The sequence below is a fragment of the Lonchura striata genome, chromosome 12 (genome assembly GCF_046129695.1).
Source record: "Lonchura striata isolate bLonStr1 chromosome 12, bLonStr1.mat, whole genome shotgun sequence".
NCBI classification, from domain to species: Eukaryota; Metazoa; Chordata; class Aves; order Passeriformes; family Estrildidae; genus Lonchura; species Lonchura striata.
The window spans coordinates 1,599,914-1,618,927 of NC_134614.1; the positions used below are offsets into that span (position 1 = coordinate 1,599,914).

Below are 19,014 nucleotides of genomic sequence, written 5' to 3' on the forward strand. Positions count from 1 at the left end.
TGAAACCCAGCACAAGCTCTGCAACTAGCAGAACACAAGGCACAAAGCAAAGCCAGCACTCAAACAAAGCTATTTTACACTTCTCCCAGCAAATTTATAACAAATGTCCAGTTAGGAAAGATTTCTGCTGACCTGTATATGAGCAGCAGTGCAGATGTGGCGAGTTCTCCTGTCACCTTTTGTTCCCAGCCATGTCAGCTGTGCTCTGCTCCAAGTGCTGCTCACACTCCCAAATCCCCTTTTCCAGCTCTATCTTGAACTGCCCAGATTTTGTAGTGTAATCTGAGCAGGGAAGTACCATGTGCCTATGATATGGTTAATTCACTTTTTACCCCCTGCAATGCTTAAGGAAGCTGCTTCACATTTCAAAGCTGAGCCTAGGGCTGCCTGACCCAGGTGAAGCCAGGGCAGCGCTGGGGCTGCCTCCTCCACCCCACTGGGGCCCTAAAATATCTCATTCCCCTCCCAGACCCCAGAGGGGATTCATGGGCTGCTGAGGCCCTTTTCTCCCTTCTCCTGCGTGTCTGGTGCAGCAGGGACTGCAGTAGCAGCACAGAGGGGACTCCTTGCTGAGGGCCACCACCACCGTGCTGGGGCCACCACCATCCCTATGGCCAAAGCCAAGGCTCGTCACTGAGGTGGCCCTGGTGAGGCCCCTCAAGACCCAGCAAAGCCCTGGGCATTTCGTCTGGGATCTTTGGCAGTGAAGATGTTGCATGTATTTGGCTGGAAGAGTCCAATCTGTTCTCTCCAGGGATGCCATCAGCTAAGCAATTAACAGTGTCCAAAAACGAAGCCTCTAAATTTTGTCAATTAACTTTTCTGTTAATAATCTTCTATTGTTATTAATCTACTTCTGGTTTGAGCTTGCAATTACCATCATGCTTGACAAGAACACTACACTGAGAGAAGGAGGAAATGCCTCTTCTTCCCAAATTCTGCACAGGGGAGAGTTACACCCATTGTGAAGCTGGCAAAGCACGAATGCACCAGAGAAGGTGCAGAGGAGCAGAGGGAGAATAGTCCTCAAATCCTGTCACTGCTGCTGGTCCAGCCCCAGTCTCAGGTCCCCAACACTGGGCACCAACCCCAGGGATAACAACCAGCACCAGCGTGGTGCAGGCATATCCTGAGTGCCTGCTCTCGAGAAGGGTGAAGTGCAAACTGACACGGGCTGTGCTATTCCCCAGCTTTTGTGCAAGCAAATTCCATGTAATCCCAATGTCAACATTGTCAATGGCCAACCACTGCTAAATCAAGCCAGGGAGGCCGAGGGAGTCCCACTTGGAAAGGGGAAGGGAGGTCTCTGTTCCCTCTCCACCAGCCCTGGGCTGATGGGGGAGCAGATAGAGGGGCTTTTCAACAGCCACGAGAGGGCCCCTAAAACAGATTAAAGGGAAGCAACAGTCAGGGAACCTGAAGAGGAAAGATGTAAGACAAGAAGATGGCAGAAAACAGAAAACCTTTGGGGGAACTTTTAACTCTTGGCCAGAAGGCAGCAAAGCAATTTCATGCAAAGAACCCTGCTTTTTAAATCCTTGCCCTGGTATTTAACATCTACAAATACCTTGTGTGGGATTTCTAACAACTGCATTCTGCACCTTTGAGCTTTCCTGTCTTCAAGCTCTTGACCTTTACTCTAAAGCAAAGGTGAGGGCTCTATCTTCCCTGTTGCATAATTTACTAAACCCAGTTATGTTTGAAATTAGCATGTTGGTAAGGTAAAACTTGGAATAATGTAATGGACTATTCAGAGAAAACATATATTTTTCAAGGATGAATTCAACAGTCAGCTCAGAAATTTGATCTTGATTGGGTGACAATTCCTTACAAACCAAAAACAACAAAAAGGAAGTGAAGTGACCTCAAAGGTTAGGATAGACGCCAACATAGATGCTGATGGCTGTGTTTATAGCACAGTATCATGGAATGGTTTGAGTTGGAAGAGATCTTAAAGCTCATTATCTTCCACCCCCTGCCATGGGCAGGGCCACCCTCCACCGCCCCAGGCTGCTCCAAGCCCTGTCCAGCCTGGCCTTGGGCACTGCCACGGATCCAGGGGCAGCCACAGCTGCTCTGGGCACCTGTGCCAGGGCCTGGCTGCGAGGCATCCACAGCCCCAGGCACCACCTGCACTGCGCCCAGCAGCACTCCGTGGTCCTCACACCACCCTGGCAGCCCAGGCGCCCCATCCCTGACTGGTGTGGGTGACCCCGATTTCTGTGCCCACCCAGCCCTCCAGGTGAGGCCAGGTAGAATGAGGCTCACTGCAGGAAGCCAGCTCTTCACTGCCTAATTCCATTAGCCTGCAGAATAGGCTATAATTTGCTGAAATGATGATTAATCAAATCTTATTTTTCTCTAAAGCAGCTAATGAACAGCCAGTTAAGTGTCTCAGTAATCCTCAAATAACAAAGGAATACTCATGGAGTGACAACTACCAGCTATTTAACAGCACAAGCATGGCCAAAAGCCAGTGAAAGCCAGCCTGGTGGAAGGGTGGGAGGTGTGTGACCACCACATCGTCCCAAAGGCACCTTTCTTTCCCACTTTAGATCACCATCACCACCCCATCCTCACTGCTTGCTCCCAGGCCTTTGTGCCCACCGGTGTGGAGGGACAGGGGGTCCTCATAGTGCCACAGAGCCAGGGGACAGGGATGGGGTGCCCAGGGAACAGGGGATGGGGTGCCCAGGGACCCCACAGCACCCCCACATCCAGCTGGAGGAGCTGGGCACCCAGGGCCTGTCCCGTGTTTCAGTTCACATCCTTTGCAGACTCCAAACAAATCCACAAATGCTTTCTTTTGATCATGTAAATCAGGGTATGATTAAGATACATAAACACAACTTAGTGCAGTTATCAGAAAAGCAAGGGATGACATTTTAAAAAGAATCCATAAACTTGGTTTTTTGAAGTATTTCTTCAGTGGGAATTGTGTTGGAGCAAAGAATGCAAAACCTAGAAGTTTCCAAGAGGGGGTCATGTGAAATTACTCTATTTCAAGATTTTTCCAAATCACTAACATTTTGACTCTGAATGTATTTGTAAGAATCTGCCAAAAAAACATCAAAACTAGTCAATTTTTTTTGCAGTTTGTAACTGTCTCCTTTTTTTCCCAGGTCTTAAAAAATGTTTTTGTAGAGAACTTATGTCATTTCTGTAGAAACTTCTGCAATCCACAATGACATTGCATATTTTTTTTCAAGTAAAAACAAGCCTCCCAATAGAGAACAAAGAACATCCTTTGTTTCAGATGAAGAATTTCAGGAGAAACCACAAAATGTTCAAGTAAAACATTAAACATTTGATTTTCCACCCATTTTGCCAACAGTCTAAGTTTTCCCATACTTCTAATATCAGTGTCAATAAGGAGGGGAGGGGACAGGAGGCAGGTCAGATGGATGACAGTCACTCTGCAACTTAAAACCTGTTAATTAAATAAAGATGAAAACAGGATGTTTTGCAGAAAGCATTTTTTTCTTTTGCTTAGCTTTTCTTTTTAATGAGGAAACAAGACCTGCTTGTTTTACCCATCAGGAAAAAACAGCATTGAGGGAAAACTGGAAGTTGTTACTTGAGATATTAGAGAAATCCTTGTCTCTGCTCCTGAGAACACCCAGCTCTGCAGCCACCTTAGTCACCAAAATCAGAGTCCTGTCCTTTGTTAAGGCCCAAACATTATTGATGGCAGATGTTATTTAGGCTCTTTAAATGAGTTTTCAAAAAGCAGGCTTAAAACCAAATGGAAACATTTCATTTTGAACCCATTGGAGGTTATTTGAAACACACACATGCTTGCCTTACACACTTCACTGCCTGTTTTCACAGAATGGTTTGGGTTGGAAAGGACCTAAAGTTCATCTAGATCCAACACAATTATCGAGTTCAAATTCCCAGTTAGTGAGTTTTTTCCCAGTGCAAAGCCATCCCCAGGCTGTGGCAGCAACTTCATGCAGCTGCATGTTGGAGTGCCACAGTGCCCAGCACTGCAACACACACAGTTTACACAATTTAAGTGCTATTTACACCCTCAGAGACAAGCAACTCTAAACCACACAAACGTAACCAAAAGCTACATACATGAACTGTCTCTGTCTGGTCTAGACATATGCTTCATCTTCATGGCAAACATCATGAAGTGTTGATTTATTTTTTAAATCGTTATGGAGGGTTTAGTAAATTTAAGTAAACCCCAGTGAGTTTCTTTCACTTCATTATATTTAAATGCAGGAATAGAAGTGATGCACTCAAGTTAACCTGTTTGCCCAGACTGGAGAGACATTATTAAATGTTCTTTTACACATCTTAAATATTCAGACACTTGCAGCACCCCAGGGCATAGTGTGCTATGTCAACACCTTGAGAAGAATGCAAACATCTTAGTAAAAGCAAGGAGAGATTGCTTATCGTGCACTCTTGCTGTTAACATCTGCATTTCACAAAAGCTCACGAATTATTACACACACTTTCCACAGGACATATCCTCCTGGATATGCAGGCAGCCATGCCAGGAACCAAACAGTGTGTCAGAAAGCAGAATGCATTTTTGGTTTTGCTCTGAAGGCAAATGAACATTTCCAAGCATTCTGCAACTCCCCTGAGCAGAACAATTTAGTCTACTTCACCAGCTCAGAACTCAGGGGTAAATCCCCCAAACCAATATGCTCTCTATCACATTATATCCTTTCCAAATAGCCATCCAACTCTTATTCATTAATCATACCCAAGCTCCTACATTCAGGATCATCAGACTGGATGTTGTATTGATCGTAGGACAGAGCTCCACACATGAGGCAGACAAAATCAGAAAAGGACGTACCGTGCCACCAGATGTGAGTGTCCTGGTGATGAAAACTGAATAAATAAAAAGTTGGCCTCCACAGAGCTGGCAGAGCCTCTGGGCAGGCTCAGCAGCTCAGCTCCTTCAGGTGGATGGAAGAACAGCATCTCTCAGTCCTCGCTAGTTAACTTCAGGAAAGAAAGAGACAAACTCAAAAGGCAGCAGGATTATCTACAATAGTCTAGTTAGTGGCTAGAGATAATCCACTTGGCTTTGTCTAAAGCAAATGAAGGAGTGCTCGTGGGAGCTGTGCAGAGGCAGTGGCCAGCAGGGCCTGGAGCAGGGGAGGGCTGGCAGTGGTCACTGCGGTCATGGATCTGCACCAGCTGCCCACCCTTGACCCTGGGCTCAGGGGGTTTCAGGAGGTGCACGCCACTCCAGTAACTCTGCCCAGCAGAGCTGCTACCATCTTCTCTTCCAACTCCATTTTGAGCCAGTAATACACTTAGCAAAGCAAAACTAGATTAAAAATAAAACAAAATTGGGCTTTGCTATCAAAACTAAAATCTGGCAGCCTGTTCCCATGCAAAATCCTTCACAAGTGATACATTTGTGGAGGACAGCTGGAATAAATCCATGACATTTAATGACATACTAAAAGCAAACCTTGAACAAACAACTTTAAATCATTTGAAATACTACTGTGAGTAGATGAAACTGCAGCACTCACATGTTACAATAATTAATAATTTCTAAACAGTGGAATTTAATTATTTTTTAAAAAATCATTTGCAAAAGTGGATGCTTTCCCCATTCCAGACATATATTTAAAGTAACACTCCCCTGTGAAAAGGTTTCACTTCAGAGTTTTAAATGCATTCTCTCATTCTGATCTGATTTGTGACACCAGCAAAAGAGTTTTTCCAGCTTTTACCTTATTTTTTTTATAAGTAACCTCACCTCCAAAGCCCAGAGCATAGCACAGAAAAGCAGCAGTCCTAGAAGTTTTTTCTATAAGACACTTCAAATGTGATTGCCACAGAAACTCAGATTAAAAAATTGCCTTATAACTTAAATGGGAATTCAGATCTCATAGGCATCCCCTAAACCTCTGTCCATGCATATCCAGTACCATCCTAAAAGGTTCACCAATGCTTGGGCAGAACAGGTCTGTCACTCCGTGGGTAAAACAGCTGTTCAGTAGGAATCACACTGATGCCCTGAAGGATTTCAGCTGGCCCACCCTGAGCACCATGGACCTATGGAATTTCCCAGGAGGGACAGGTACCAAGCTGAGATGATTTAGGACAGCACAAACAGAGTATAAGGGGCACACTTTAAGCTGCTGCTGGCCAAACAGCCCAGCTCTCATTCAGTGAAGCCCAGGGACACACAGTGTCTCCTAGACGTGGCTACAGCAGGAGCTGGCTGAGGACCAGCAGCTGGCTGGTAGTCCCCCACCACAGGTCTGGCAGGAGGGACAGAGGGAACATTCAAGTCAAAAACAAAGGTGGTTTGAGCTAACCTGGCTGGATTTGCAGTGAGGTGGATTAAGAACACCCATCAGACCCCTTCAGCCAGCTCTGGTGGGGATATAATATTTGCTGGTTGTATTTTCTATTTCCAAAATTTCATGTATGCCTTCCCCAGGAATTGCTTTCTCTCTCTCTCTCCAGCACCAGTCTAGACAAAACTGCATTAAGATCCTTTTTTGACTTATGTGTACAGGTGTAAGGGGTTAGCAGTTACTAAAAGGTTTTCTGGATACAGGAAAAAATGAGCTCCTTGTCTCTGAGGTATTCTCAGTGAATAGTCAGGAGCAAAAACCAGAACTAAACTAAAAACAGTTTCATGCCAAGGATCATTAAAAAAAAAAAAAAAAAAAAAAAATCGTACCAAAATAGACAGAAGGTCTGTGAGGTGTGGAGTGCACAAAGTGCACCCTCACCCTGCACTGTCTGTCAGGGTGCCCAAGCCCAGCCCATGGCAGCTGGCTGTCCGTCTGTCCGTGCAGCCGTGCCAGGGACCCCATACCTCCCAGAGCGCGTTCCTGGCATGGGGCTGGGCACTCCCTGCCTGCCTTCATTCATAAAAACCAGCCCACACTGGGGAAAGCCCCAGGCTCCAGTACACCCAACAGCAAATACCATTGACATCTCTGCTCAAGCACACTGCCCTGATCTCCTCTGCATGCTGGAGTCAGTGCATCAGTGACAGGGATTAAACTTCCCCCTGCCTCTGGCTCCAACCCACAGAGCTCCTTAGCAAACAAGACAGACAGGAATGTATGCCTGCCCCAATGCAAAGCAAGGGATGTGATTAACACAGCTTAATTTTCATGAATAGTAGGTTAGGTTTGTAATGCACTAGAATCAAAACGTAGCTTAAAGGGTCTGGTCTTGCTCAGCTCATGTTCAGCAGGAGGAGTGGCCAGGCCACAAGTGAGCTGCATTTCTTCATACCTAAGTTTGTTTTGACTGTTTGATTTCCAACAGAAAGAACACAATAACATAAGAAGGAGAAAACAAACCACTTTTTGGAAAGCCCTTTTGCAAGTCTCTTCTGTTTAACTCTTAATCTGTATGAATGTGGAATTGGAAAGGACTTCTTGGGATATTAAATACAGGCCCCTGTTATTAAAGGCAACATGTCACTTCCAGCATAAAGAAAGGTTATGTTATGCCAATGAGCTGGAAGGAAATCCAAATTTCTAATGCATGAGAATGGGGGGAAAAGCTAAACAAAAGTGAATGCATGAGCCCATATCACGAGATCAGAGCCTTATTCTAAACATATGGGCTGGTGGCACATCGAAAAGGAGATAAGAGGCACAATAATTAAGAGTCCCAGTTCGTTCTTTCACTAGGGATCTGCATACAACTAAGAAAAACACCTCAGCATGCTCAGCCCTGGGACATAGGAGGAAGTGGAGCTCCCAGGGCACTGTGAGGCCACCTGAGATCACAGTGCCCTGAGGTCAAAGGCTCATGGAAGAGGCAGACCCCAGCCAGCAGCACCCTGGTTTCTTCTGCTGAACAGCCAGAAGGCAGCTGGAGGAAAGCATGTGCCCACTGCAAGTCTTTCAGCAACCACCAAAATCTCTGCAGAATATAAGAGACACTTCTGGTTTTGGCACAAGCAGCTAAATCTCACCTTGTACCCACAAACTATGGGAAGAAACTCCCAGGCATGGAAACATTTCAAAAAACAGTTTGAAAGAGAAGACCAATCCTTATCTCCCTGGATTAAGAGAAGAAGGCAGCAGAGAGAGGTGTGGTTGGCAGGAGGCTTGGTTTGGTTTACAAGAGATGCAAACTCTGGAGGCACAGGGATGATGGGGGGGGGACAGCCAAGGTCCTTTCCATCCCCAGCAGCCTCCATGCAGCCTGTGAGACCTGAGTCACCAGACATGACAGCAGCGAGAGCAACAGGAGAGCTTCCAGTACACACAAAAAAGGCACAAAATCATGGCATGGAAGCAGCCTGGATGGAAGGGCTGTAACCACTCTGCTCCTGCAAATCCAGAGGAAGGGATGTCCTTCTGCAGTGCTGGAGGGGTTCTGGCAGCGTGGAAGCCCCGGCAGTGTCCCCTCTGGAACTGTCCAGCAAAACAGTTTCCTGGTAGTGCAACACCAGGACTCCATCCCAGCCAGGGACAGATGATCAGATGCAGAAGATGCCACTTCCCGACTGTGCTGCTGCTCCATTGCCATCTACCACCTGAGTCCCAAAAAGCACCCTGGGGTGCCTGGAGGGCTCCATCTCACACACTGCAGGAGTGAAGCTGCACTCAGGAGCACTCTGGTGAGACTCCCTGGGAGCTCACAAGCCTCTTCCAGTGGGATCCTGCTGATCCTCAGCCACACTCACCCCCCAGCCCCCAGAGATGGGGGTTGTTGTTGCCCTCCCACGAGCTCATGCCTGAGAGGGACAGAAAGAGCTTTGTTTGTAATGTCATCTTTAATGCCACCAGGCACTGCGGGGGACTCTGCCCACCATCACTTCTCAGAGGCCACCTACACTCAGTGCACAAAACTGCAGAACACCATTTCTTCCAGCTCCGAGCTGGTCCTGGCTCTCAACTCCCGTTCACAATGGACAGATGGATGGAAAGTAAAGAGAGATCTCTTCAGTCACCGAAACTGATTTAAACTAAAAGAAAACAATTTATCCTAGTATTTATATACACTGCAAGGCTACTGTTTACTTATTATTTATTCCAGTGTCACTTGCAGAATAGCCTGATGCAGTGTGCTCGGATCAGCAGTCCCACAGAAGTGGGGTCTCTGAGGAGCTCCCAGGGTGAAGAGCTCCATGGTTTTGCCATCAGTTTCTTGTCTTTAGTGGAAAAGTTAAAGCTCTAGGCTCTACACTAAACTCAATAAACCCTGATCAGAGCACTGACTTTGTGACATAATACATTGATGCAATTAAAATAACATGGCTCCTGAAGAGCAAGGCAGCACCGGGAAAGCTTTGCCAACTAAGCAATGCCAATTAAGAGTGTGATTTTTGGAATATATTTTTAGGCCAACATCAGCCCTATTAATGCTGGTATAACTGCCTTCAAAGTGATTTTTGAAGGTCCAGCTGACGCCATTTGGGAGAAGAACTAGTTAAAAGACTAGGGTTTGGCCTCTGTAGGCTCCATTCTGTCATTAGGGGAAAATTTTTCATAATAAAACTAATTTCATCAATTCCACTAATAAGGGGGGTTTCTGTCCAAAATCTTCCCAGACAATTTTAAACCCTTTAAATGTATAGCACGAGCTGTCGTTTTTGTTGTTAAATGACGTAAGCTACAAGTAAAGCCACGTTTATGGGATGTACCCATAGCTTCCATTTGCATCTGAAAGGACCAGGATGCCTAAAGCAAGAATGCGTCATGAGGAGGAGCAGGAAAGGACAGAACTCAGGTGCTGATGATCTGTTAGAAAACCACACAAACTCCAAACACCGCCCGTCTGCTTATTGCCTGTAGGTGCAAAGAAACCAAACTGGACGCTAATATAACTTGGCAATAACGGCAACTTTCCTTTCCAAAGAAAACCAAAGGCTGAGAGAGAAAATTCGATACCAGTGGGGCACACACCAGCTCCAAGGCCCTTCCCGCAGGTGTTACAGACCGTGCGCCCAAACCCTCCTCCTCCGACCTCATCCCCGGGGCGGCTCAGCGGGGGCGACCGCCAGGCTCCGCACAGGGCTCCGAGCGACAGGGCAGAGATAAGGTGAGGGCAGGCACGGGGGCCGAGAACCGGCTGGCTGTGTGCGTGCGGCCGGCAGCTCCATTTCTCCGCTGATCCTACGAGCCTGGCTGCCCAACCTTCCCCAGCACATCCCTCCCTGTCCCCCGGAGCTCCCGGCACAGCCCCCGGGCCATTTAAACGCCGCTCACTCCAGAAATCCGAGCATACCAGCACGGGCAGGCAGAGAGCTCTTTTCTTAGCTCTGCCATATACCTTCTCCTCTTCCTTTCGGACTCCCCATTGGTTTTCGCTCGGCTCACAAGCCCGCACGACTCGGCGGACGCCTTTGAGGAACAATCAGGCCAGCTCTCCCTCCAGCCAAATGACATTTGCTCTCCAAACACTCCCCCCGCCCCGTGGGCTGCTCTCGCCTCCACCCAGTGAGTTGTTTGCAGTAAACCAACAACAGCTCCGAAACATCCATAGCAACTTCTTTTCCTTTGACAATTTGCCGCTTTGAAACCAACAGGAAAAAAAAAAAAAAAAAAGAGAGAGAGAGAGAGAGAGAAGAGACAGAGAGAGAGGAACAGCGCAAAGAACTATCCGTGATTTGTCCCGGAAAGGGCTCTGGCCGCAGGGGCTCCGCGCCGCCCCGCACTTACCGCGCCGCTCGCTCCGCTCCGCGGAAGGGGCCGCGGGACCCCGGGGCAGAGGGAGGGGCCGGAAAGCGGCGCCGGGGCCGAGCGGCGGCGGCGTTTGTCCGACCTGACAGCGGCCGGGACAGTGGGACAGGGGGACAGGATGGGATGGGCTGTGCGGGGAGGCTCACGGGGACAGCAGCAGCCCCCAGGCGGGCTCCCGGGGCCCGCACTGCAAAGGAAAGGAAAAAGCCGGGGGTGAGGGGCCTCACCTGGCTCTGCGCAGGTTAACGCCGCTCTGTCGACCAAAGGTGGCTTCCAGATTGTACTGTAAGCAGGGCTTTTCGATTTCTTTTTGTCCCACAGCTGCTTACTGAGATGTAAGTAGCCCCAGACTCACCTGGCTGTGAGCCCTCAGGGAAGCGCCTGGTGCTCGGCCCCCGACCTGCTCATGGAGAGCGTCCCGTCGTTGTCGTGTGACAACAGCGACTGTTCATAGAAACCCATCCTGGGATAAATTAGAGACAAGTCCCTGGGACGAACCAAGCCCCTGCAACAAACACTATGTCATCAGGAAAGCATCCCTCCTCAGAGGGTCTCGGGAACGAGCCCAGTGTGCCGTGCCTGTGAGCTCAGGGCGCTCGGCCAGAGCGAGCTGCTGGTCCTGGATCGAGAGCTCAGGCACCTCTCCTTGGGCACCAGGCTCGGCTGGCCCTGCCTTTCTGTCCCTTCAGTGCCAGCTGTCCCCATCCGGGCCCTCAGGCTGGAGGAGCCCTGTTCCTGGGGCACGCAGCGCTGAGACACAGCTGGGATGTTTTCACACTGAAGGGCTCCTCTGTCTTCTCGGGCATTTGGTTATGGGAAGGAGAGACCCTGTTTGGTGCCCGCCGGAGCTGTTGGCAGGACAGCTCTGCCCAAGCCAGCGGGGAAGAACAGCAGGAGCACGGCCATGGCCCACCAAGGCCACCTGTCCAACCCGCAGCCCAGCAGCTCTGCAGCACCAGCCTGGCCGGGCCGGGCCCTGGGGACAGCTGCAAACAGCTGGTGGAGGCACCAGAGCATCCACAGCATGGCTGCCAGCTTTGCCCCTCCCAACAGGCAAGGCATGCAGCAGAATCCACTGCTACAGTCAGAGGTGGGAGCTCCCCACAGTGCTTGGGCACCTTCCTCCTCATGGCACAGTCAGCCTGGCCCAATCTATGACACTATAAATGCAACATTTGAGGAAACTTTGGAGCTGGTCCTGGCTCTCAACTCCCATTCACAGGCAAGACTGAAGTCTGCACAGACAAAATGTGCATACAATTAGGGAAAAGTAGCAGGGTAAGAGTTTCCATTTCTGAAATGTGGCATCCTGTCTCCAACACAGCCAGTGGTTGGGAAAGCGGGACTGTGTTATTGTGTGATGCTGCAGTGTATGTGGGAAGGGTCCTGCCGATTGCTGCTGGACACCCTGAGGGATGGACCAACTACACAAAATCATTGTGTAACTATAGCCAGAGAGAAAAATGCTATTTACTTTGTAAGCAAATAATCAGCACTCCCAAAATGTTCCTACACAGTCTTGAATTTCATCTGGAGGAAAAATGAAAGCATAAAAGGAGCAGAGGACTCTGATTTCTCTCTCCCTCTGTGGAGATGCACTACTGCCCTGAAAGCAGGGTTACAGTTCCCTTAAATTGCCTGGTGACAGCCCATGAGTGCCCCTTGCTGGCCCCCATTGCAGCAGGAGCAGAGGGGAGCAGCAGAGCTGGGGTAGTGCTTTACCTGGGTTTGCACAGAGACTGGGACTGAGGTGACAGTGAGCCCACATCTGCCAGCTCAACACCCTGAGCTGTGTGTTTGAGGAACACCAGGAGAGACCAAAGGAGTCAGGACTGTGATAAAACTAAACCAGGAATTAGAGGAGACTCCCAAAATCACTCCAGCAGCTTTTACTGTCAAAGCCATGATGCCCTAAGGAAGGTAGAGGCTGTAGGCAGGTTTAAATTATCTCATCAGACCAATTGATGGACATGGGAAATACTTTCAGGCACCCAAATCCTTCCTCAGATCAAAGAGGGGGTAGAAGCTGCATCTCACCAGAGCACCACACACCTGGATAAACTCAGGAAGTCCTAAACCTAACCCAAAAATTGGAGCCCTATGCTGGTGGCCTGTCCTCAGGCAGCTCTTTCACTCAATTTATCCAAGTAAAAACTTACTGTTTCTGAGCCATATTTTTAACAACATAAGATCACTTAAAATATTTTGCTTTGACTTCAAGTGACACTGAAGAACTAATACATCCAGGATTTAATGAAGTGAGACTAAATGAAAATATCCATCATTTCTGAATGAAAGAAACCGACAACATTGTCTGGGGACTGAAAGGATAAGATAGGTCGTGTGAATCCACACAAAACCACAGCAGACATCCTCATGGGTGGGATAAGCACATACCCACTCGTGGACTAGCTTTGGAAAGCAAAACTCTTTGGAAGCCTGGTTTCAGGAAAAAAGTTTAGATTTGAATCCAGCCCCTTTTTTTTGCATCTCCAACTCTCCTGAAGCTCTGAGCTCTGCACCAAAGGACAGAGGGTAGCACTGTCCCCTTCTAAGGGACAGGCAGGGAACCAGAGCATAGAGAAACCTCTGTACATGGGGTGTTAATCCTTGACCCACCTAGAAACAACTTATTTTCCAAATAAAAGTCCCACAGAAGTGGTACCAAACCAGAAGAGAAAGAGTTCCAGAGCTAAGATTAAAAAAAAAAAAAAAGTCTCTAGTGATTCCTAAACAACAATTTCCTAATTGCAGACCAGTGGAATGACACCACCAGTGTCATCTGCCCCTTTCTTCTGCCCTGTAAATTGTGGGACCTGGTTTGCCACATCTCTTCTGTGACCCTGCCTTTCACATGGCTCTGGCATTCCCACTTGAAAGTGGTGCTACTCTGGTTGAATAGCCATGGAGCAGAGCAGACTCAGACTGAAATATTTGTTTGCATGTCCTCATCCAACCACAGTTTTTCAGAATTTGAGAAGATGCCACAAAGCAACAGAAAACAATGCCCCCTTGGCCAAAGTCAAACCACTCCAGAGCATGCCTTTCATTGCAGTGCATGGTTGAGAAGCAAGAAATGCACAGCTCACACAGGAAAAGCTTTCAGCAGATGGATGTTGCTGCTTTAAAATACCAGAGAGTCACTATTCTAGCACATTTCATACAAGAGAAATTGGCTAGCTCAATCCAAACAAATCTATTACAGTCTATGCTTACTCTGAGGCCATGCAGAAAAGCTCACACCATTCTAGGGATTTCTGATCACCACAACTTGTAAAGGTTTGCTGCAAGCTGCACAGCCGAACTTGTGACAAGGAAAAGGTAAAGAAGCAGTTTACAGGAGAAGATTCCTGCAGTGTGAAAAGTACCCACAGTAATTACTCTGTTTCTGAGCCATATTTTTAACAACATAAGATCACTTAAAATATTTTGCTTTGACTTCAAGTGACACTGAAGAACTAATAGAACCAGGATTTAAAGAAGAGAGGCTAAATGGAAATACCCATCATTTCTGAATGAAAGAAAACCACGGTTTAGGAAGGAAACGGCATCTCCCTTTCCTTATCACCAGCCAATTTTTCTGCAGGTATTTGGTCACATTCACTCTCTGCTACACCCATTTCAGTGCCCTGAGAGGAAATCAGGTTGTACATGTGAAAAAGAGTAAAGCCTAATTCTTCAAGCTGGGTGTGAGCGTGTCTAAGAGTGACTTGCCATTAATTTAATGTACTGGCAAGGCAAGGGCACTTAAAAGCAGCATTTGATAAAGTATTCTTTCAGATTCTGACATTTTACTGCCAGTGTCTGAGAAATGTACCCAAATCTAACATCAAAAGGCTCTTCAAGGGAAATAGCAGGAAAATAATCTTTCTCATGGAATCTGATTTGAAACTGCTCCTGGTTCTCAAACTTTTTCATCATTAGTAATTGATGGAAATCAGACACCAGCAGATGTCACCTCAGTGAGGAGCTTTCAGGTGGCAAAGGCTGCAAGGACAGCCAAGGTGAGCCCTCCAGCTCCCATAGCTGCAGAAAGAGTCCCTCTGCCAGGGCTGGTTATCTTCAGTTTTGTCAATGTAAAGCTGCCAAGAAACCCAAACCAAGTATGTCAGACACACTTTAGCTTGGACTGATTTCCAAATACGCATTAGAGGCTCAAGTCTGACATCCATACAGGTGTGCAGTGAGCAGGCAGAGTGGTGTTTTTTTTCCCAGTCTATCTCCCATTTCCTCCTGGCCATCCCAGCTCCTCTCACTGGATCCATTGTACCTGAATATTTTGAGTGAGGAAGTCGAAAATGTAACTGAAATAACGCATTTCTTCTTATTGTATTCTATTTTGAGACTGTCAGTATTGACCTTGAAAGTTTTCAAAGAACAGGGGAAGCACTGGTTCTTTCCATGGTGGATAAGCTGACTAATGCAGACTGTCAAAATCCACTTTAGATTTGCTGCAGCAGGTTGTAAACAAAACAAATATCCAAGATAAGAGTGACCACCAGCAGGCTGCATCCCGTGGAGCCACCAGACTGCCTTTATGATTCTGAAACATGCTCCTAATTTAGCAAGGCTGAAGTATTGAAAACCCATTTCAGCAGAACTTTACAAACACGCAAGGCTGCCAACCAGGACCCAGAGCCCACGGGCTCTTTCTGTGTGGGCTGGTTTTATGTGGTTTTCTTGCAGCCACACCCAGCTCTGCTCCATCAGCAGGATCCTCTGTGGGTGCAGAGCTCTGTCAGCTGGGTATGGCAGGGGCTAGGACACCGGAGAGACTCCAGTGGGAAAGCCAGCAGGGACACAGAGAGGAGGAAGATGGGAAACAGGAGGAAGTCTAGAACGTTATAAAGGCATCATTCTGAGCCTGGATAGTCCCACCTGGATTCCAGCTGCAAGTTCACCTCCCCTGTAACACACTCCATTACTCACCTAAAATGAGTGGATTGTGTTTTTATCCCTGAGGTGAGGTGTGATTTCCATCTGCTGTTTCTGCATTTCACTGCACAGGAAGTCTCATCTCCCAAGCTCTGCTTTGCTGTCTGGTGTTCCCTGCTGCCTTTGCCCACTCACTGAACTACGAGAAAATTGCCAAAAACATCAGCTCTTCAAAACCACTCAAATCATGAGTAGGACTACCTCTGCCTCCTCCCAGTGCTCACAAACACGGAGGGTAACGCCGCTTAAGCCTACCACAGCTCCCTGCTCTGCAGCAGGATCTCAAATCCCAGCAGCATTTCACACCACCTCGTTAATGAGGGTGGGGCTTTGTCTCATCCCCTCCAACCCCTGCTGCTGCCCTGTCCTCACACACGACTCTGTCCCAAGCAGCACCTGCACTTTGTAGAGGACCCTGCTGTGAGCCCAGCCAGGTGACACACCGGACAAAGGAAGGGTTGGCACTGCTGAGGAGACATTTCCAGCTTAGCCCACACAGGCAGAGACCTGCTGCCAGTGAGTGTGGGTCATTGGCAAGCTGGAAGGTACAGCAAGGTCCCATTTGACAAAGGAGTCCACAAACCCTTAAAATTACTCATCACAGATTATTGTTTTCTTCTGGTGAATGGCTTAAATAAAAATGTTTGCACTGAGGCCAAGAATGCAGGGTCTGAGGCCAGGCAACATCCTGCAATGGTAATAAATACCTACTACACAAATAAACTACCAGAATGGCTGTTTCCCCAGATGTCATGAAGTTACCCTGTGCACAAGCTGCTCTTTGATGCTGCCTGCTATCCCAGCCTCAGGCTTGTAGCACCTCTGCACAGAAAACCAGTTTTCTGTTAAAATAAACCAATTGGGATAGAAACTAAAGTGGTTTTCTTGAATATGCAGTTACTGACACCACTGTTGCCTCACTTCTTTGAAAATGCAAATGATCCAAAGCAAAAAGCAAAGCTGCATTGTGAGTGCTGTGGGAAAAAGGGTGACAGTCACCAAGTGCTGGCAGACCAGCTCTGTCCTCTAGCTAGAAGGAAGGCCTCACATTAGAGGCTTTGCAAATTGGATAAGGTGTGGAGCTAATAAAAACTTGAACCAGCCTCAAAACCTGATGATTAAATCTTGAAAAGCTGAAGGCCATGTGAGCTGGTTAGTTCTGACTTGTGCTGTGATGAATCTCTAACATGTGAAAGTTATCATCTCATCAGGCAAACATCCCTGTTGTTGGGCAGCACAGTCGCACAGACAGCCAAATTCTGAACAAAACCAGCTCACAAGCCCCACAGGGACTATTTGGACATCTCATCCTGCACAAATATACTCAGTTCATCTCCATTCAAAGTTAAAAGTTACTCCTAATGTTACCTGCTCTGAAAAACCCAACTGCAATACTTTTCCACCGCAGCTGAAACTGCAGCACTGGGGCTGGATCCGTGCAAGAGGCATCCACGTACAGCACATACTCACTTGCTGAATTTATGGGTGCTGCTGTGCAGGAACATAACAGGGCTGGAATGCTGTGCAGCCCTGGTTAGCTCATGCTCAAAGGCCAGCCCACAATTGCCTTAGACATGGCTCCAGTTCCTACTGAAGGGAATAGCTGACCCTATAAATCAGACAGCAGCAACTCCCCTTTCACAGCTGTCTCCAGTTTCTCTCCTGAAATTTGGCTGGGTGTTTACTTTGAGATTCAGAGCACACATGTAAACTGTTTAGGGATATTCCTATATCCCTGTTTCTCATTAAAAGTGCCAGAGAGAATGAAAAATGTGGCCCATTAGTGTTATAACCATCAGAAAGAAAAAAAAAAAAAATAGGTAAGAAACCCTGCAGTGAGGGTTTGACCCATAATAGCCCAGTCTGCTTCCTCAGCATGTTCCAGTTTCTGGGGCAGTGCTGCTCTGGAGAGGTTTTCAGGCAGCAATGGGCAGATCCCTGCTGCCCACAGGTCCCACTCCAGCGGTCCCCAGTGTCAGCTGTGAACATCTCTGGGAAAAATCAAGGGTCATGCAGAACACTGTGTTTGTTTATGGTTGTCCTTAAGGTGATACCTGAACAATGGGATTGCCAATGCCCTGGAGTAGCTGCTCATCAGCACAGACCCCTCCTGCCACACTGCTTTCTTGCTTTCTTCTCTGGAAAGCCCTTCAGAGCAGGGTGGCAGTTTCCATTTCTGATGGAAAAAAGGATCCCTTTTCTCTGTTCCTGAGGCTGAGGGAGCAGAGAAAGGTTAAAATGCCACAGGACTGTGAGGAAAGAAGTATCAGAAGCAGCCCACTGACACTCAGAAGAGGGGAAGGGGAGGAAGGTATTTTATGTTTTTGTTTCTGACCATCTCTATTTTAATCAGCAATAAATCAAACTGATTTTCCCCCAAACTGCAGTGTTAATGCTTCTATGGCAAATCAGCACCACTCACAGAGAAACTGGAAAAGATAATGGATATTTCCCTCTTCAGTGTTACCTACACAGAGTAGCACAAAGTGTAGTTAGGAATTAGTGCCACAAGCAGAGGGCCTGGTGAAATCTGTGATGAGAGTCGCCACAGCTCCTCACAAGTCCCAGACAATCCCAGGACCAGCACCCTATATCCCACCTGAGGGGATGCCCTCAAGGTGTGGGGAAATCCCTTCTCTAGCATAGAAGGGAGCTCTGATGTTTAACCAGAGCTTGGGAGCAACTCAGGGATCCTCTGGAGCCAAGGACAGTCACATTCCCACCCCTGCACCCAGGAACTGGCTTGCAGTGAGAAGTGTTCCAGCAGACCTTCAGTAGTCTCCACAGGAGCCTCAGAAGGGCTACATTTAACAGCTACTTTGCTGTTAGTTAAGATTTTTTTTATTTTTTATTTTAATGAGACTTATCTGTGTGCAAAAAAGCTCTTTGCAGAAAGAGTGTGTGGGTTTGAGGAGTGGGAGAAAGCTGTGAATAGATTCAAGTCCTTCAGCAATAACCAACAGTCTGCTCAAGATGTGAATTTGTCCTTTTAGCACCAAGATCTTTAGAAGGTGTGGAGACCTGAGCTGATACTGTCTTTTTTTTTTTTTTTTTTATTCTGTGTAGACCGTTATCTTCAAATAATAAACCAACACTTTGCCTTATGCACGGCAATGAAAAACAGTGAAAATATCCTTTATCACCTACATTCTTGTTATGTGGCATCAACACAGCATTTAATAAAAAGCATCTTGATATAATAATATTTGGAAGTTTATTTTCCAAACAGAACTGTTGTTTGCCTACAGTAATGTAAATTTGCAGTTTTCATTTACACTTCACATATGATGAGAGAAAAAGATCTTAGGATCTCCCCAAAGGAGAGATTTAATTGCAAAACAAAGCACTAATATGACATTTAGCTGAGGCTGTAAAGGCTATAGTAATTAAAAGAGACTAAAACATATGGTGCACTTCATGAGGCTGG

General features: G+C 47.2%; 1 protein-coding gene across 1 annotated transcript in view; it reads right to left on the bottom strand.

The window, feature by feature from the left end:
- The window catches only part of FBLN2 (fibulin 2), a 92,736-nt gene extending 82,260 nt beyond the window's left edge, over nucleotides 1-10,476 (bottom strand). The window contains exon 1 of the mRNA XM_077786039.1: nucleotides 10,198-10,476. The gene's annotated coding sequence lies outside the window, so the exon portion shown is untranslated. The remainder of the gene's footprint in view (nucleotides 1-10,197) is intronic.
- Nucleotides 10,477-19,014: the final 8,538 nt, after the last annotated feature.